The sequence below is a fragment of the Triturus cristatus genome, chromosome 8, assembly GCF_964204655.1.
Source record: "Triturus cristatus chromosome 8, aTriCri1.1, whole genome shotgun sequence".
Taxonomy (NCBI): Eukaryota; Metazoa; Chordata; class Amphibia; order Caudata; family Salamandridae; genus Triturus; species Triturus cristatus.
In genome coordinates, this window is record NC_140591.1 from 976020291 (window position 1) to 976040074 (window position 19784).

A 19784-nucleotide genomic window follows, 5' to 3' on the forward strand; every position below is an offset into this window, starting at 1 on the left:
TGGCATGTATAAAAAATTTGAACATTTGGAAAAAGAATGTAGTGAGCTGAGACGAGAGTTGGCTGACGCTCAGTTTGAAAACAAGTCTTTGAAAAAAGAGTTAACCCCTACGATGCTCATGACGAGTTGGACTCGTCATGGCACACAGTGGTTGTGTGCTCATGACGAGTCCAGCTCGTCATGAAACATCGCGTCGGAAATCCCTCTGGTGTGGGATAAAATAGCTCAAATAACCTCGGGAGCTGAGGAAGAGCTTCCCCAGCTCCCGAGGCCCCCCCCCCTGGTTTCCCTGAAACGATGATCATCGCGCATGTCGCGCTGACGTCATTTCAGTGAAACCGGAACTGAAATGCGCCAAGAGGCTCATTTCAGTCTCAGTTTCTACGTGCTATCTCAGCCCCCTGAGCACGTAGAAACTCAGGAGAGGTATCGTTGGAAAGGGGAGAATCTCCCCCTCCCAAGCAGGGATCCACCCACTAGGCACCAGGGAGGGGGGAGCGGCCCCTTGGGGAAGGGCCTTTGCTCCCCCATATTTCTTTTGGCACCATTAGTCTTTCTGCCCACTCTGGGGGTAGATGGGGCAGTAGCCCCCAATCTGCCCCCCCCAGGGGGTAGAAAGCCCACTAGACACCAGGGATTTTGCATTAAGTTATTCCATAGGGGTGGGGGCTGCCCAAAATGGGCATGCCGATGCCCCCACCCCCAGGCACAAAATCAGTCTTTCTGCCCCCCCTGGGGGCAGGTGGGGCAGTAGCCTCCAATATGCCCCCCGGGGGGGGGGGCAGAAAGCCCACTAAACGCCAGGGATTTTGTTTTTGTCCCATTTTTTGGGGGGATGGGGGCTGCCCGAAATGGGCACGCCAATGCCTCCACCCCACCACCATTATAGTCTTTCTGCCCCCCAGGGGGTAGATGGGGGGCAGATTGGGGGCTACTGCCCCATATGCCCCCCAGGGGTGGCAGAAAGACTAATTTTCTGGCTGGGGTGGGGGCATCGGCATGTCCATTTTAGGCAGCCTCCACCCCTAATTAATACCCAAAAAGAAAATCCCTGGTGTCTAGTGGGCTTTCTACCCCCCGGGGGGCAGATTGGGGGCTACTGCCCTATCTACCCTCCAGAGGGGGGCAGAAAGGCTGTAATGGTGGTGGGGGTGGAGGCATTGGCGTGCCCATCTCGGGCAGCCCCCAACCCCCCCAAAAAATGGGGCAAAACCAAAATCCCTGGCGTTTAGTGGGCTTTCTGCCCCCCGGGGGGGCAGGAAGACTGATTTTGTGCCGGGGGGGTGGGGGCATCGGCATGCCCATTTTGGGCAACCCCTAATGAATAACTTAATACAAAATCCCTGGTGTCTAGTGGGCTTCGCCAGGGATTTTGGTTTTGCCCCATTTTTTGGGGGGGTTGGGGGCTGCCCGAGATGGGCACGCCAATGCCTCCACCCCCACCACCATTACAGCCTTTCTGCCCCCCTCTGGAGGGTAGATGGGGCAGTAGCCCCCAATCTGCCCCCCGGGGGGTAGAAAGCCCACTAGACACCAGGGATTTTCTTTTTGGGTATTAATTAGGGGTGGAGGCTGCCTAAAATGGACATGCCGATGCCCCCACCCCAGCCAGAAAATTAGTCTTTCTGCCACCCCTGGGGGGCATATGGGGCAGTAGCCCCCAATCTGCCCCCCAGGGGGGCAGAACGCTCACTAAACGCCAGGGATTTTGTTTTTGCACCATTTTCTTTTAGGGAGGGGCAGCCCGAAATGGGAATGTCAATGCCCCCACCACCCTACCACCATTACAGCCTTTCTGCCCCCCTGGGGAGCAGATGGGGCAGTAGCCCCAAATCTGCCCCCCTGTGGGGGGGGGTGTAGAAAGCCCACTTGATGCCAGGGATTTTTTTTCACGCACATTTTTTTTAGGGTGGGATTGCCCAAAACGGGCATGTCAATGCCCCTACCCCACCACCATTACTGCCTTTCTGCCCCCCCTGGGGGGCAGATGGGGCAGTAGCCCCAATCTGCCCCCTGGGGGGTAAAAAGCCCACTAGACGCCAGGGTTAGTTTGGGGCAAATTTGAATTAGGGTGGGGGCTGCCCAAAATGGGCATGTCCATGCCCCCACCCCCTCTCCTGCAACAATTACAGCCTTCCTGCCACCCCTGGGGGGCAGATGGGGCATTAGCCTCCAATCTGCCCCCCTGGGGAGGCAAAAAGCCCATTAGACGCCAGGGATATTTGGGGGCAAATTTTTATTAGGGTGGGGGCATTGGCATGCCCGTTTTTGGCAACCCCCACCCTAATTAAAATTTGCCAAAAAAAATCCCTGGCGTCTAGTAGGCTTTCTGCTCCCCCTGGGGGGCAGATGGGGGCATTAACCCCCAATCTGCACCCCCGGGGGGGCAGAAAGCCCACTTGACGCCAGGGATTTTTTTCTGCGCAATTATTTTTAGGGGGGCTGCCCAAAACGGGCATGCCAATGTCCCCCCACCCCACCACCATTACTGCCTTTCTGCCCCCCCGGAGGGCAGATGGGGCATTAGCCCCCAATATGCCCCCCGGGGGGGGTAAAAAGCCCAGTTGGCGCCAGAAAATTTTTGGCCAAATTTTAATTAGGGTGGGGGCTTTGGAATGCCCATTTTGGGCAGCCCCCACCCTAATTAAAATTTGCCCAAAAAACTCCCTGGCGTCTAGTGGACTTTTAGCCCCCCCTGGGGGGAAGATGGGGGCATTAGCCCCCAACCTGCCCCGCCGGGAGGGGGGCAAAAAACCCTCTAGATGCCAGGGTTTTTTGGGGGGCAAATTTGAATTAGAGTGGGGCAGCCCAAAACGGGCATGCCCATGCCCCAACCGCCTCCCCCACAAAAATTACAGCCTTCCTGCCCCCCGGGGGACAGATGGGGCAGTACCCCCAATCTGCCCCCTGGGGGGCAAAAAGCCCCCTCAACGCCAGGAATTTTTTGGGGCACATTTTTAGTAGGGTGGGGGTTGCCAAAAACGGGCATGCCAAAACATTTTTTGATAGGCAATGTTGATGTCGCCTCACTAAGTTTTGGGCCCTTGCCTGTCGCGGGTACTTGGGCCTCCCACACAAGTGAGGCACCATTTTTACCGGGAGACCTGGGGGAACGCTGGGTGGTGAGAAATGTGTGTGAGCCCGGTGATGCCACAACTTTCCCACACAGAAATGTGTGAAAAAAGTGATTTTTTTCAGCTAAAATTGAGGTTTGCTGGGGATTCTGAGTAAGGAAACGGTGGAGGATCCACGCAAGCCATACCTCCCTGGAAGCCCCCGAATGTCTAGTTTTTAGAAAAGTGTGGGTTTGGTAGGTTTTCCTAGATGGCCACCGAGCACGGGGCCAAAAACCCAGGTGACCCATCTTGCAAAACCAGGTGGTTTTGAGATAGGCAATTTTGAATGCCTCACTACGTTTTGGGCCCTTGCCTGTCACGGGTACTTGGGCCTCCCACACAAGTGAGGCACCATTTTTACCGGGACACCTGGGGGAACGCTGGGTGGTGAGAAATGTGTGTGAGCCCGGTGATGCCACAACTTTCCCACACAGAAATGTGTGAAAAAAGTGATTTTTTTCAGCTAAAGTTGAGGTTTGCTGGGGATTCTGAGTAAGGAAACGGTGGAGGATTCATGCAAGCCATACCTCCCTGGAAGCCCCCGGGTGTCTAGTTTTCAGAAATGTGTGGGTTTGGTAGGTTTTCCTAGATGGCCACCGAGCACGGGCCAAAAACCCAGGTGACCCATCTTGCAAAACCAGGTGGTTTTGAGATAGGCAATTTTGATGTCGCCTCACTACGTTTTGGGCACTTGCCTGTTGCGGGTACTTGGGCCTCCCACACAAGTGAGGCACCATTTTTATCGGGAGACCTGGGGAACGCTGGGTGGTGGGAAATTTGTGTGAGCTCGGTGATGGCACAACTTTCCCACACAAAAATATGTGAAAAAAGTGATTTTTTTCATCTAAAATTGAGGTTTGCAGGGGATTCTGGGTAAGGAAACGTTGGGGGATCCACGCAAGCCATACCTCCCTGGAAGCCCCCGAGTGTCTAGTTTTTAGAAATGTGTGGGTTTGGTAGGTTTCCCTAGGTGCCGGCAGAGCTAGGGTCCACAAACTACAGATAGGCACTTTGCCAAAAAAGGTTCATTTTTCACTGCGAAATTGAGGTGTGACCACATTGCATTTTGTGCCATTTCTTTTCGTGGGCACTAGGCCAACCCACACAAGTGAGGTACCATTTTTCTCATAAGACTTTGGGGAACGCGGGGTGGGTCGAAAATTGTGGATCCACGCAGACTCCAGAACTTTCCACCACAGAAATGTGGGGTAAATGTGTTTTTTTTGATAATTTTTTAGGTTTGCAAGGAATTCTGGGTAACAGAACCTGGTGGGAGGCAGTCAAGACACCCCATCCTGTATTCCCCTGGGTGTCTAGTTTTCAAAAATGTATAGGTTTGCTAGGTATGACTAGGTGCCGGCAGACCTATGGTTCACAAACTACAGCTAGGCACTTTGCCAAAAAAGGCTCATTTTTCACTGTGAAATTGAGGTGTGACCACGTTATGTTTTGTGCCGTTTCCTGTCGCGGTCACTAGGCCGACCCACACAAGTGAGGTACCATTTATTTTGTAAGACTTTGGGGAACGCGGGGTGGGTTGAAATTTGAGGATCCACGCAGATTCCAGCACTTTCCACCACAGAAATGTGGGTAAAATGTTGTTTTTGTGACAGTTTTTTAGGTTTGCAAGGGATTCTGGGTAACAGAACCTGGAGGGAGGCAGTCAAGTCACCCGATCCTGGATTCCCCTGGGTGTCTAGATTAAAAACATTTATAGGTTTGCTAGGTTTCCCTAGGTGCCGGCAGAGCTAGGGTTAAAAATCGACAGATAGGCACTTTGCCAAAAAAGGGTTATTTTTCACTGCGAAATTGAGGTGTGACCATGTTGCGTTTTGTGCCGTTTCCTGTCACGGGCACTAGACCGACCCACACAAGTGAGGTACCATTTTTCTCGGAAGACTTTGGGGAACGCGGGGTGGGTGGAAATTTGTGGATCCACGCAGATTCCAGAACTTACCACCACAGAAATGTGGGGAAAATCTGTTTTTTTGAACAATCTTGTAGGTTTACAAGGGATTCTGGGTAACACACCCTGGTGGGCGGCAGTCAAGTCATCAGATCCTGAATTCCCCTGGGTGTCTAGTTTTCAAAAATGTATAGGTTTGCTAGGTTTCCCAAGGTGCCGGCAGAGCTAGGGTTCACAAACTACAGCTAGGCACTTTGCCAAAAAAGGGTTATTTTTCACTGCGAAATTGAGGTGTGACCATGTTGCGTTTTGCGCCATTTCCTGTTGCGGGCAAAAAGGCCGACCCACACAAGTGAGGTATCATTTTTCTTGTAAGGCTTTGGGGAAGGCGGGGTGGGTGGAAATTTGTGGATCCACACAGATTCCAGAACGTTCCACCACAGAAAAGTGGGCAAAATGTGTTTTTTTTTACAATGTTTTAGGTTTGCAAGGAATTCTGGGTGACAGAACCTGGTGGGAGGCAGTCAAGACACCCCATCCTGTATTCCCCTGGGTGTCTAGTTTTCAAAAATGTGTAGGTTTGCTAGGTTTGACTAGGTGCCGGCAGACCTATGGTTCACAAACTACAGCTAGGCACTTTGCCAAAAAAGGCTAATTTTTCACTGTGAAATTGAGGTGTGACCACGTTGTGTTTTGTGCCGTTTCCTGTCGCGGTCACTAGGCCGACCCACACAAGTGAGGTACCATTTGTCTTGTAAGACTTTGGGGAACGCGGGGTGGGTTGAAATTTGTGGGTCCACGCAGAATCCAGAACTTTCCACCAGAGAAATGGGGGGAAATGTGTTTTTTAAACAGTTTTTTAGGTTTGCAAGGGATTCTCGGTAACAGAACCTGGTGGGAGACAGCTAAGTCACCCTATCCTGGATTCCCCTGGGTGTCTAGTTTTAAAAAATGTATAGGTTTCCCTAGGTCCCGGCAGACCTATGGTTAAAAAACGACAGCTAGGCACTTTGCCAAAAAAGGGTCATTTTTCACTGCGAAATTGAGGTGTGACCATGTTGCGTTTTGTGCCGTTTCCTGTCGTGGGAACTATGCCTACCCACACAAGTGAGGTACCATTTTTATCGGGAGACTCAGGGTAATACCGATTTGTAAAGCAACTGTTATTACCTATTGATTTGTGATGCATTTCTGCCTTCCAAATGAAAGACATTGTGTAAAAAAGAAGTCATTTTGAAAAATGACTGATAGTTCTCATGCTAGTATGAGTATTCCCAATTTCGAAAATGTGCAAATATGTACTTTTTATAAACTCTATAATTTGTTCCCATTTCAGAAATACATAGGTGTCTTTCATACCAATTTTTCCAGGTATATATTTTCCCACAATAATTGCTATATACCCAGAACATAATAAAAAAACATTGCAAATTGCTGCTCAGTTTTTGACTCTGGGTTCGTCGGGTTCTTGGTGAACCTACAAGTCCTATATATCCCCACAACCAGGAGGGTCCAGCGGATGTAACGGTATATTGCTTTCAAAGAGCTGTCATAATTAGAAGAAGGCACAGGTGAAAACCTTGACACAAAAGGCTGTTTTTTCAACTAATTTTCAATTTCTCCTATATTTAACTGTTAATTTCTATAAAGAAACCTTGATGGATCTACACAAATGACCCCTTGCTGAATTCAGAATGTTATCTACTTTCCTAAAATGTATAGCGTTCCAGGATCCATTATTGCTTTTACACCCATTTCTACCATTAACTGGAAGGAGGTTGAAAGCACAAAAAATAGCAAAAATATGCTATGTCCCAGAAAATTGCCAAAACTGTGTAAAAAATGTTGGTTTTCTGACAAAAGTCTGTCATTCCCTAAAAGCCGGGAAAGTCGTGATTTCAGCCCCACAAACCCTTTTTTTGATACCATTTGCAGAGAAAAACCTAGACGCTTTCATTTGCAGCCCGTTTTTCCCATTTTTCCCCCCAAAAAACAAAATTTTGCTATATTTTGGCTAATTTCTGGGACCCCTCCAGGGGAATCCACAAACCCTGGGTACCTTTACAATCCCCATGATGTTGGAAGAAAAAGACGCCAATTTGACATGGATACCTTATGTGGTCAAAAAGTTACAGGGGCCTAAGTGCGCACTACCCCATATAGCCAAAAAAAGGCTTAGCACAGGGGGGGGAGGAAAGGCCTAGCAGCGAAGGGGTAAAACATGTACCAAGCTCCGAAGCTGTTTGTTTTGCAAGGCTGTTCAGATAGCCAAGAGGGTGATTAATTCGTGAAAAATGTAAACTCAGAGATGTTGCCAGTTAATCTGCAGGTTTCACAAGAGGTCTTAATTAATTCTATTGAGGACGTTGCTTAGCCAGAAATGAATTTGGACCGAGAAAATGTGAATGTGCAGGATGATAAACAGACCAGTCTGTTAGAATTAGCGGTCGTTGGTTGCAGGTATGAATCAGATATTTCAGTGAATGATGAAACTTGCTCTACATGGAAAGACGCTATTTTGAAAAAAGAAATGCAGCAATGTGCTTTTGAATCTGCACAACAGACTGTGCAGTGTATTTAAACCAGTGGTCAGTCCAGAAAGGAGACAGTGTATCATGTGTGCCAGTTAAGGGGCAGTATGCTATTTTTAGTAATTGTGAAGAACAGGGAAAGTAGAGTATACTTTTAAAATTGTGGACTGAAACATTTTCAAATGCTGGACAAATACAGATGCTTTTGTGCTTTTGCGCATTGAAAGGCACTATGCAGAAGACAATAAGACACACTGAGATTTGTACTTTTGAATGTTCTCAAACGCAATATGAAGAAGCAACTGTTATTAAGTGGCATATACAGACAAGAACTGCAGTTTTGCACGAACAGTTGGTACAGGTCCCAATAGAAAGTCCAGGGGTGCTGTTTCAGACACAGGATTTCCCAGTGAAGTGGCAGATTGTACTGCAAAGCGCAGCTACTGTGCATGCTTATGGTCCTATACATTCACTAGACAGAACCTTTAATTCCATTACAGAAGAAAAGGCTAAAATCTTGGAGACAGAGGTGGTGACACACAGTTCTGATTTGGTGTGCATGACTAAATGCGAGCACCTAGGAGATAAAGACCATGCAAACAGGTGAGAATGAAGGGATGCATATCCCCCTAGATTTACCTAGAACTGTGATTCTTGTGTGTCAGTATGCACAAGCCAGACTAGCCCCACCGAAGGTGAAGGGCGATTTGAAAGAAGGAAAATTACCAGAGCAGACAGAGCAGATGGATAGCCTTGGGCTCATGCCAAATGATAAAGGGAGCACATATTCAGCAGTGAGTGGAAAAATAGTCCGAAAGGAGACTGCCCCAGCCCTTCTTACTGTGCAGGGAAAAGGAGAGTTTCATCCTAATACCAAGAATTCAGAGGCTATAGCGTGGGTAGAATTCTCAGATAATTCCCAAGGGCTAGCAGAGAACCATGCAGACAGGAATGATAATATTGTGCCTTCAAACTCAAAACAGAGAAAGGAAAACGTGTGCTTTTTGAAAAATGTTTTTTGCAAGATCAGTGATGCTTGTTTCTTTTCCAGATCATACTGAGGACTGATGTCCCTGTCCTGTGAGTGGATGCCTGTGTATGTGTGCCCCGTGTGGGTGTGGGACCCCTCCCCTGCCCCCAACCCTGGAGTGATCACCAGACGGTGCAAGCTGACATCCTGTGGCTAACCAGACCAGACGAACTAACTAAGCAACTGATCATGAACTGATATCATAAACATGAAGTAAAACACAGTTATAATTTTAAATGCAAGAAGGCTGTGTGTCTTTCACACAGAAGGACATTATTTGTTCAGTTTGAAGAAGAAAAAAAACCAACAAAGATGTGAAACTGAAATTGAAGAAGATTTTTTTGAGTTAAAGATAAAAAGAAGATGATGATGTTGCCTTCATTTTCAAGCACAAAATATATAAGTTTGGCTGCTTCAACAGTAGAAGTTCCAGAATTAAGCATTTGTGACATTAGGAGCATCACTGAGTTCATATGCTTGATTCTATTTGCATCATTTATTTTGTGTATCCATCAAACATTTATTCTTGCTGAGTATCCAGATATGCATGAGCTATTTCTACATGCTCTGAAATGATTATTACATGCTTTTACGATTTCACTGTTTTAGTGTGTGTTTCAATTATATGTGCGCTTTCAGTTCAGCACGTGAGTCTACAATGTTACTGCTTTAATATGTGCTTCAATCATAGTTGTGCTTTCAGTTAAGAAGTTCAGTTCTTCAATAATAGTTGTTCTTTCAGTTAAGGAGTTCAGTTTTCCAATCATAGATATGCTTTCAGATAAGAAATACAGTTTTTTTTATATATGTCTGTAATGATAGTCAAAGGTCATGGGGTGGAATTTAGTGCTAGAGGCACTTTTGTGGTCAGACACCCTGTGGTGACCTTTGACTACCATTATTTTAACTGACTTTGGTGTGTTTTCCTAGCCTGAATGTACAATGTGCTGCATATGCCTTGCTTCTCTTAAAAGTTTCTTTCTTGTAATCTTGCAGTCTTTCAGTGGGAGCTGTCACCAAGTAGGACAGCCTTGCGAAAAACAGAACTTGGGGGATGTGCATTTGAAAGCATGAGAGGGAGAGAGAGGTGTGGAATGTACTTTTGGCTCTTGTAGTGCGGTGTTGTACATTGAGAGATAAAGTATGTGATGCTATAGGACATTGAGAGATGAAGTATGTGAATCTATAAGCAGTTGGTCACAATTGTGCATTGTGTTGTACATTGATGAGAATTATGAAGTTCTTACTATTGGCTTTGACATGGCCTCATGTCATCTTGTATTCTGACTCGGCCTTGCCTCAGCTTTTTCTGCGTGCACAGCAGCGCTTGCAAGTTGTTTGGGTAAATCATGTTAAAGGATTGTTTTTGTGAGAGATTGTTTAATGTACCCGGAAGGCTTTGTGAGCTTCGTCAAGATAAAGCCTGGAACATGCGAGATTTGGAGAAGGGGACGTGGGAACTCTTTCCTGCCATGGGAATGCTTGCTTGGAAGCTGGCCAGTTCTGGTAATATTCCTCTGGCACGGGGAGGTCTCTCCCGAACCTTCTAGTGCGTTTTGAGGGTTGTTGACTAAGAAACCGGTAGTTTGGAATCCGAACGGTGATGGACGCGTCTACTTTGGAGCATGGAACCCTGGTTGCTTAGGCTCTCAACCACAGCTGTTTAACTTCCCCAGTCAGGAGTGAGCTGAGATGCAGTGTTTGCACCAGGTGAAGTATTGAGTTTTGCCTTGTGCCATTGATATGCTTGGTTCTAGTGGCTGTGGTCATTTGAAGTGTAGAGTTTTGGTTATTGCCATTGCGATGTTTGGCCAGTGGCTTTGATCATTGAGGTATTTTCTTTGTGATGTGTGAGTGAGTTGAGGTGCACATCCAAAGTAAACATTTGATGTATATATATCTTTCTGATCTCTTGCAGGACGTCCCAGTATATTTGCTTGAGTCTTATCTCATATTATTTGCTGCTTGTTTATTAATCAGTATTATTCATGCACTTAGCTGCTACATTCACCAAGAGTGTTATTATTGCTTGCATATAAACATTTATATCTCTACATATATTTTAATGTTGTGCATTTGGCATCTGGGAAAGCCTTTCTGTTAGAGAGCATTGTGTAAAATAAAACCCCAAGCCTTATTCTAAAAGAGAGAGTCCTTGCATTTTGTAAAATGAAACCCTTTTCTAAAGGTGTTGTTTGTTTTGTGTTATGTCTCCTGCTTCGCCGAGCGTTGAGCCACCGTGTGGAAGATTCTGTATTATCTGAGGGGAGAAAGCAAGACATGGTGTCTGCCTGCTAACCTGTGCGTCTTCAAGTGCCTTCCCTGGTGTCCTGAGGGAATTTAGAAGTATACTCCTGTGGTCGATTGGGACTTGAAAGACTAAAGTCAGAAGATAAAATCTTTGACAGGACAAACCTGGTTGATGCATCTGACCTGTGCTCCATTGCGGTCAGCGTCAAATTGTGCCTGGGTCCCTGGCTACCACGACCATTGACTATCATTGGCATTTTGTGTCAGGATCCGCGAGGTTTCAGCGCCTGCCTAGCACTACCCTACAATTCCCAGAAGGCCCAGAGAGAGGCGGAGCCAGCGTCTACAAGTAGACGCTACGTGCGCTCGTCAGCGTGCGTGATACTGACTTGTGTTTTGGACCTTTCGGCTCGACCGGACGTCGGAGCCCCATGGCGAGAGAGCGTCAGGAGCCGTGAAGCCACGAACAGATGCTCCGTGTCTGAAGCTCGGTGGGAGCTGTTAGGGCACTAGCAGGCATTTCAGAATTAGTCACCGGACGGTGAGTGTGTATCGGCGCTGAGGCACGTAACAGCGGTGAAGGAACCGTGACGCCCGGCAGCCCTTCTTGGAGTACATCTGCATATGGAGGGACAGCGGTGAAGGAACCACTAGATCTCTGACAATTCTATAATAGGGCAACTTTGACTTTGGCCATTGCTGGAATAAACAGGATGGTGTTCAGTCCTTTATGGAAAAACTTAATTGCTTTCTTTTAATGGGAACAGCGTTTTCATTTCTTTCTGGAGATTTATAGTCCATGTGGCCCCCTGACTGAGTGTGTCACAATTACCGTTCTCACAAGTCTCTTGTGTTCTTTTTACTTCCTTGAAGCAAGACATTTGGTATTTTTGTTTTTGCTTGACAGGCTTTACCAAACCGGTGAGCAGGAGGGAATTCTGTGGTTGGGTGTGCTAGGCACAGGGTCTTAACAGTGCAGGAGTACAGATGGGGTATGAGTGTGGTCTCATGTATTGTGTTCTGTTTTGTAGGATTATCCACTAAAGGAGACTGGTTGTTCTCAGAGGCTAGATGCAGGCTTGCGATAGTACTACGGTGGATAAGGTATTTGATGCCCCATTAGTGAGACTAATTGAGAGTAGCTTTACATGTTTGCATATTTGATCTATGTTACTTTTTGTCTTATAGATTCTCCTCCCCGCTGTTCCCAACACTTCCTTTCCCTCATTTGATCGCTCTACTACTCCGTAACATTCAGTTGGAGTTTGGGGATGTTAAGGGGTGGACCCCTTATTGCATCGTCCGGACCCTGAGGAGTACAAGATTCTGACACTTTGAGCTTCTTGGTGCTATTTTTACTTAAAATGTTAAAAGTCACGTCACCCTATTGGATTTTTGTCATGTTGGTGTATTTTTGTTTAATACATTTTACTCTATTTTTATAATTCATTTTAGGATTTTTATTGTTTTGCATTTCAACTTTATTACTGTTTTAGTACTGTATAAACACTTTACACATTGCCTCAAAATTAAGCCCATCTGCTCTGTGCGATAGCTACGAGGGGGCGACCTCAGGTTTAATTCGTGACTTAGTGGTTCACCCTGAAAGGGGATTTTAGGTTAAGGGGTGGGTAGAGTAAAGGGAAGTCAGGGATGGGTAGAGGTAAAAGGATTTTAAGGTTCAGTGGCGGGCAGAGGAAAAGAGCGGTAAGGGCTTTTTAAGGTTCAGGGGAGGAAAAAGGTAAAGGGTGCCAAGGGGGTTTTAGGGTTCAGGAGTAGGTAGAGGTAATGGGTGGTAAGGATTTTGGGACAATTTAGGGCCAGGTTAGGTTAAAGGGAGGTAAGGGGATATTAGGGTTTAGTAGGAGATAACTGTAAAGCGAGGTAAGGGCTATTTAAGGTTAAGGGTTGGGTTGGGTAGGGTAGAGGTAATGGGAGGTACGGGATTTTTAAACTTCAGGGGTGGGCAGAGGTAAGGGTTTTTTAGGATTCAGAGGAAGGTAGACGTAATGAGAGGTTAAGATGTTTTATGATTCGGGATGGCAGGTTTACAGGATGCAAATGGGTTTTAGGCTTTAGTGGTAGAGTAGCGGTAAAGGGTGTTTGGGTTCAGGTGTGAGTAGAAGGAGAGGTGGGTAAGGGGTTTTTGGGTTCTAGAGTGCATCGAAGTAAAAGGAGGTAAGGGTTTTTTAAGGTTCAGAGGAGGAAAGGGGGAGAGGGGGTAAGATATTTAAATAAAAATGTGGGATTTGGGGGTGTTAAACTCCCAAAACAAAGAGGAAAAAAACAGAACAGTGGAGTTGGTGGTGCTTACAGCTAACTAACAATTTTTACTTCAAACCCACAGCAGATGTTAGCAGCGAGTGTTTATCTTGCTGACCGACCTTGTCAGAAATGACTGCGGCGGTGGCATCCTCCATTCTCAGCATTGTGGCGGGCGGTGCTCACAACACCGCCCACCACAATGCTGGGAATGCACTCTGTGCATTGTCTTGCACAAGGTGACAGGCACCGCACGGTGCCTGCCACCTTGTCCATGACAATGTAGGGGGTACCATAGGTACCCCCCATGTGCACCTCCAACCCCCCAATACCCTGGGGACTCGCAACAGGCCCCCAAAAGCACAATCCGCATGCCTTTCTGGGCGGCAATGCTGCCATGGAAAGGCTGCTTCCCGCTGCCTTCCTACTATGGATGGCGGTGTCTAGCAGACACCGCCACCATATCAGGCCCCTTTTCCACCTGGTGGTCTGTGTGACCAGCAGAAAACCAGCGGACGGTCTTTCCATCTGCCAGGGTCCCCCCGCCATACTAATATGGTGGGGGGAAATGGGTGGTGGGCGGGGTGTGTTGTAGGGCGGATCGCCACCGCCATGTGGGCTGTGGCGATGCGCCCTACATCCTAGTCGGCCCCTAAGTTTCAAGTGACATACAGAGTCTATAAGCTGAATCTGCAGCTGCTATTCAGGGGCATGACAAGTTAGTTGGCAAAACCCAACCAGGTTTGTGAAGAAACAGAGCATAGAAAGGGCAAGGATAACTTTTATAGGGTGAAAATTATAGTCCACCCAAGGCGCTGTGGGATCGAAGGCTGGCAATGATGGCACAACTCACTTTGTAGCAGTAGCCTTCTTCAAACCAAAAAAGGCTAAAATCAAACACCGCTCATGTGAATGGTGTTCATAGCACCCTGTCGGCTTCTTTCTTCATTTGTTTTTTTCCATATTTTGTGACTGTTTTTTCTTTGCACCTCTGCTACCAAAGGTGCTCTGCAACAGGGCTTGCATTGCCTGCTATTATGAATCACTGACAGAATATCGAAGGTCAGAATATCGACCTACAGAAATATCAACGCAAGAATATAGAAGTCAAGAATATCGACATCCTATCTACATTATGGTAAGTACAAAAATATAGAGAGAAAAAATATCGATGTCAAAAATATCATTGTTAAAAATATTGTTTTTTATTTAAGTAAAAAAAGAATGTAAAATAAAGTAAATAATACATATAATTAAAATAAACATAGTTAAAAATATTTCAAAATGTTTAAAAATTATAAGTAATATATATATATATATAATGTAAAAATAAATAAACATATACATATAATATACATACATAATACATAAGGAAACGGTTTCTGCTTTTATGTCCCTAATAGAGCTTTACGATCAGCCACCCAAAACTTGATGACCCTCCCCCGCTTTCGTAGGTCCCGTTTGGGAGGTCAGTCTATTTCTGTTGAAACAGCGCTGGCCTGGAATTCTCTCCCTTTAGAGATTCGGAGTATTCAGGAGCTCGGTCCCTTCAAGAAACGACTTAAAACCTTTCTCTTTAATTAGCTGATCCAAATATCTCGCTCTCTCAGGTTCTCTGATAACTGCTCGCGCCAGGATACTCTTGAGTAATTGAGCGCGCTATAAAGTCCTCTATGACATAACATATTATATATACTTACTTATTCATATTTTTTAATAATTATTTTAATAACTTAGAAATTGTAAAAAAATATCTTATAAATTATAAATACATCTATACACATAAAACAATAATATAAATACAATTAAATAAATATATATAACAAATTTAAAAAAAATATTTTTAATCTTTTTAAAATTAATTATATACTACATTAACTAAACAAATACAAAAAATATTAGATAGGGGAGGGAATAAAATTACTATTCCAACTCCAAACAGTGCAACAGTAGGGAAAGAGTTGGCTAGAGTGGGGGTAAAAATTTGCATTCCCACTGCAGTAATTGCAACAGTAGGGAAAGTGTTGGATAGCGTAGGGGTAAAAATTACTATTCCCAGTCCAGTGAGTGCAACAGTAGGGTAACTGTTGGATAGCATAAGGGTAAAAATTACTATTCCCACTCCAGGGACTGCAACAGTAGGGAAAGTGTTGGATTGCGTAAGGGTTAAAATTACTATTCCTACTCCAGTTAGTGCAACAGTAGGAAAAGTATTGGATAGAGGTGGGGATAAAATTACTATTCCAAATCCAAACAGTGCAACAGTAAGGAAAATGTTGGATAGCGTAGGGGTAAAAATTACTATTCCCACGCCAGTGAGTGCAACAGTAGAGAAAGTGTTGGATAGCGCAGGGGTTAAAATGATTATTCCAACTCCAGGGAGTGCAACAGTAGGAAAAGTGTTGGATAGCGTAGGGATAAATATTTACTATTCCCACTCCAGTGATTGCAACATTAGGGAAAGTGTTGGATAGCGTAGGGATTAATATTACTATTCCCACTCCAGGGAGTGCAACAGTAGAGAAAGTGTTGCATAGCATAGGGGTAAAAATTACTATTCCCAGTCCAGTGAGTGCAACAGTAGGGAAAGTGTTGGATAGCGTAGAGGTTAAAATTACTATTCCCACTCTAGTGAGTGCAACAGTAGGAAAAGTGTTGGCTAGTGTAGGGGTAAAAATTACTATTCCCACTCCAGTGAGTGCGGCAGTAGGGAAAGTATTGGATAACGTAAGGGTAAAAATTACTATTCCCACTGCAGTGAGTGCAACAGTAGGGAAAGTGATGGATAGCGTAGGGGTTAAAAATTACTATTCCCACTCCAGTGAGTGCAACAGTAGGGAAAGTGTTGGATAGCGTAGAGGTGAAAATTACTATTCCCACTCCACTGAGTGCAACAGTAGGGAAAGTGTTGGATAGCGTAGGGGTTAAAATTACTATTACAGCTCCAGTGAGTGTAACAGTGTGTAAAATGTAGGATAGCGTAGGGGTTAAATTAACATACTTATACAAAACGCTACATATAAAAAATGACACAATCAATATAATTATCAATCAATCAATTAATAAAAATTAATTACCAATTAATTATTCATTTACAATAAATTAATGAGCAATAACAATAAATAAAAAATAATAATAAATTAATTATAAGTAATATAATTATAAATGAATCAATTAATAAAAATGTAATACCAATTAATAATTAATAATTAATTAACAATAAATGTATCATCAATAACAATAAATAAAAACATTTATAAATAATGAATTATAATTAAATTACATCACACCCTATTCCCCCATAAACCCACAACCCACTACACATAAAAAATAACATAATGTAATGATCAATTAATCAACTAATGCAAATTAATTACAACTAATAATTAATTAACAATAAATTAATTAACAATGACAATAAAAATATATTATAATCAATATAATGATACATTAATCAATACAAATTAATTACCAATTAATAATTAATTAACAATAAATTAATATTCACAATAAATAAAAACTTATTAATGAATTAATTATAATTAAATGACTTCCAACCCTATTTCCCTATAAACCCACAACCTGCTCTGATACAAAAATGCTAAATTAACTTTTTTTTAAATTACTAATTTCTAAACATTTAATACATATATTAATAAATAATAAAAAACATTACAAAAAATGTTAAGCATACATATAAAGTACATACTAAAATACATAACACTAATACAAATATCGATATTATTAACAACAATATTTCTGCTGACGATATTACTTACTTTGATATTACTTACTTCGATATAAAAAAACGATATTACTTACCTTAAGGTCGATATTCTGGTCACCGATATTCTTGACAACGATATTCTGTCCCTACGATATAAAATAATTGATATTAGTGTAGGTCGATATGAAAAAAATCGATATTTTGACTGCGCACCCTGCTAGTAATCTCTAATCACGATCCAAAATGAACCAATCATTTCCTTCAGAAAAGTAATTTGTCTTCCTTCAAGCATCATTGGTACTCGCAGCCACAGAATGTGTTGTGATTAGCTCAATATATTTCATACCACTTGACCCTCCATAAGGAGCAATGTATGGATAGTTAAAATTTCAAATTTCTCAACCTGTGGATTTTCAATCTATCCATGGCCATGAATAACTTATGTTGGAAGAAAGACAAATGTATGTAAGAAGTGATTTCTTGATTCCAGATAATCAATAATGAAGGTATATTTTCACAAAATTGAAATCCTACTAGGCATGTGTGGTATGGACTAAGGGAAAAATACTACCAGCAGTTTAGGCCGCAACTGTCATAGTAAATCATCTGTTGTTACAGATGGAATAGTTGTCACCTAGATTTGCCTATTGGTTGTAATTCTTTCCCCTTAACAGGTTCAGTATTAGGGCTGACCGTAACCACAAATTTAAGTTATCAGAGAAATATGCCTCAGCTTTAGAAATCCAAAGCACAGAAAACGCCACTGTCTATCATAAATAACACAGTTGCACAGACTATGCTAAAGGTAATCTCTTTTATTTGTATAAAAATAATTTTGAATGGTATAACTTGAGCAGGGAATCAAAAAAGTCATCGAACCAGAGCCACAGGAGATCTTCATGTTGAATTCAGATCCTACAGGACAAAGCGTTTGTAATAATGGATGTCAGGTCAATCGAGGTCCTGCAAGGAATTGGTACCAAAGAGGAACTACAAGGCCAGAGTCTACACACACGGGTAAATTAATGCATTGAATTTGACTCATGAAACTTCCAGTGGTGGTGCTATTAGAAGATATATGATGTGGCCCCTGTAGAAGGGAAGTCGTCTTCTACCCTTTGCCACTCAAGAGCCTTTTAATTTTTATAGGGGCAAAGTGTGTAATATATAGTAAGGTCCTACAGAGCCCTCTTTACTTTCTGTTCCTCAGACTTCATTTTGGATCCTTAGACCAATGGTAGCAAGGTTGGCACCAAAGGTCACACCATCGGAAGCATGCTCTAACCCAGTCCACCGCCTATTGTCACGCAGAAGATCATATGTAGATAACTGTAAATTGAATGTGCTGATGGGGAGTATGGCGTGCCAAATGAAGAACGGGTTGAAGACCAGTCATCAACTACAGCACTATTTGAGCAGAAATGAACTGAGGACACCACTGAACCAAACATTGCTGAACCAATTCATATTGAAGATAAGGGTGATAAATTACCAGGTGAGACCACACAACATGAGGTTGTTTACCTGCCACATGTAACCAACTGACCATTCAATTTCCAAGTAACATAAAAACACTACTGCACCAGATGAAGATTTAGCTGATGATAATATACAGCTGTTGATGTAATGGTTTCTGATGGGGGAGGAGGTAATTGAAAGGTTGGAAGAAGCACAGTAACTTCCAAAAGGTGACATTCTGCATCCAGAGAGTGACTGACATGATTGGTAGCTTAGCATCAACATTGTGAGTCATGTTAAAAACAAATGCACCTTGCACAGGTCTTTAATGGAATTGTGCCAGACCAGTGCCCAAACAAATACAAGCTTAAATGATGCATAACTAAAAATCAATTCAATGAAGCAAGTAATGTGGAGTGAGTGCTTACATCCACCACCAAACAAGTGTTTATTTTACCATCTGCAGTCAGTCCCCAGTGCAGATGCCACACTTGAGCAAACACTGAAAGTAAAGAACATTTTACTTAAGAAAGGAGTTAATTTGTTTTTGCAAAAATGAGAAGTTTTTTGGCCATGATTACCTTGCGTTTTTCAACATTTACCAATCAGTTGCACCATTCTTTTCCAAAATGGCATTTATGGACTCAGTTCCTTGATCAGATAAATAATGGTCAATACTAAATCCCATTTGTGAACGTGTTATTTAATTCATAAAGTAACAGTATTTTATTGCTCACGTTTTACATGTCACTTTTACATTTAACCATATTTCTTTTCGGGATCCGCGTACGTATGAGACAACTAAGCCAGATATGTCGAGGAAGAGAGAACAGCCCATGAGCTGCAGATGTGCTAAACACTCTAGTGGCAGTTTCAAGAAGTAGCAAGGAGTAATTTGTCTTGTCAAGGAATCATCTAGATCGCAATTTCCTTACCATTTTCAGATATTAATAGGATGTAGCACCTGCTCTTTTACGAGGAGGTGGTAGATTATGTAGTACAGTCTAATGTATTTAATTAAAACACATTTATAATAAGTTGCATTTCATATCTGCCCCTTGTGTGTGTCTATTCTTAAACCAACGCCAAATTTTAGAGCTGAAATTGGCACTGGAATTATTCTGAATGTCTTTTTGCATCGCTCATGATGAACCACCAGATCAATGCAGTGTCCTCGGCCTGCTTCAACACCCTCCAAATATTTCGAAAGACCTTCAGATGATCTTACCGGAATCCAGAAAATGGTCATGCACACCCTGTAGGAGAGTAGGATCTGCTTCTTATGGTTACCCCCACTTTTTGCAGATGTTTCACTGTTTTTCGACTTTAGTCTGGCTGGGACCCTGCTATTCAGGGCCCCAGCCTAGCTGCTTCCTCTCTAAATGGATTCCATGTACTTTAGGTACACTCCAGATTGGATTCTGGGGTACCCTTATAAGTCCCTAGTATATGGTATACTATGTACCCAGGGCATAAGTACCCCAGAGGCCTACCAGGGGCTGCA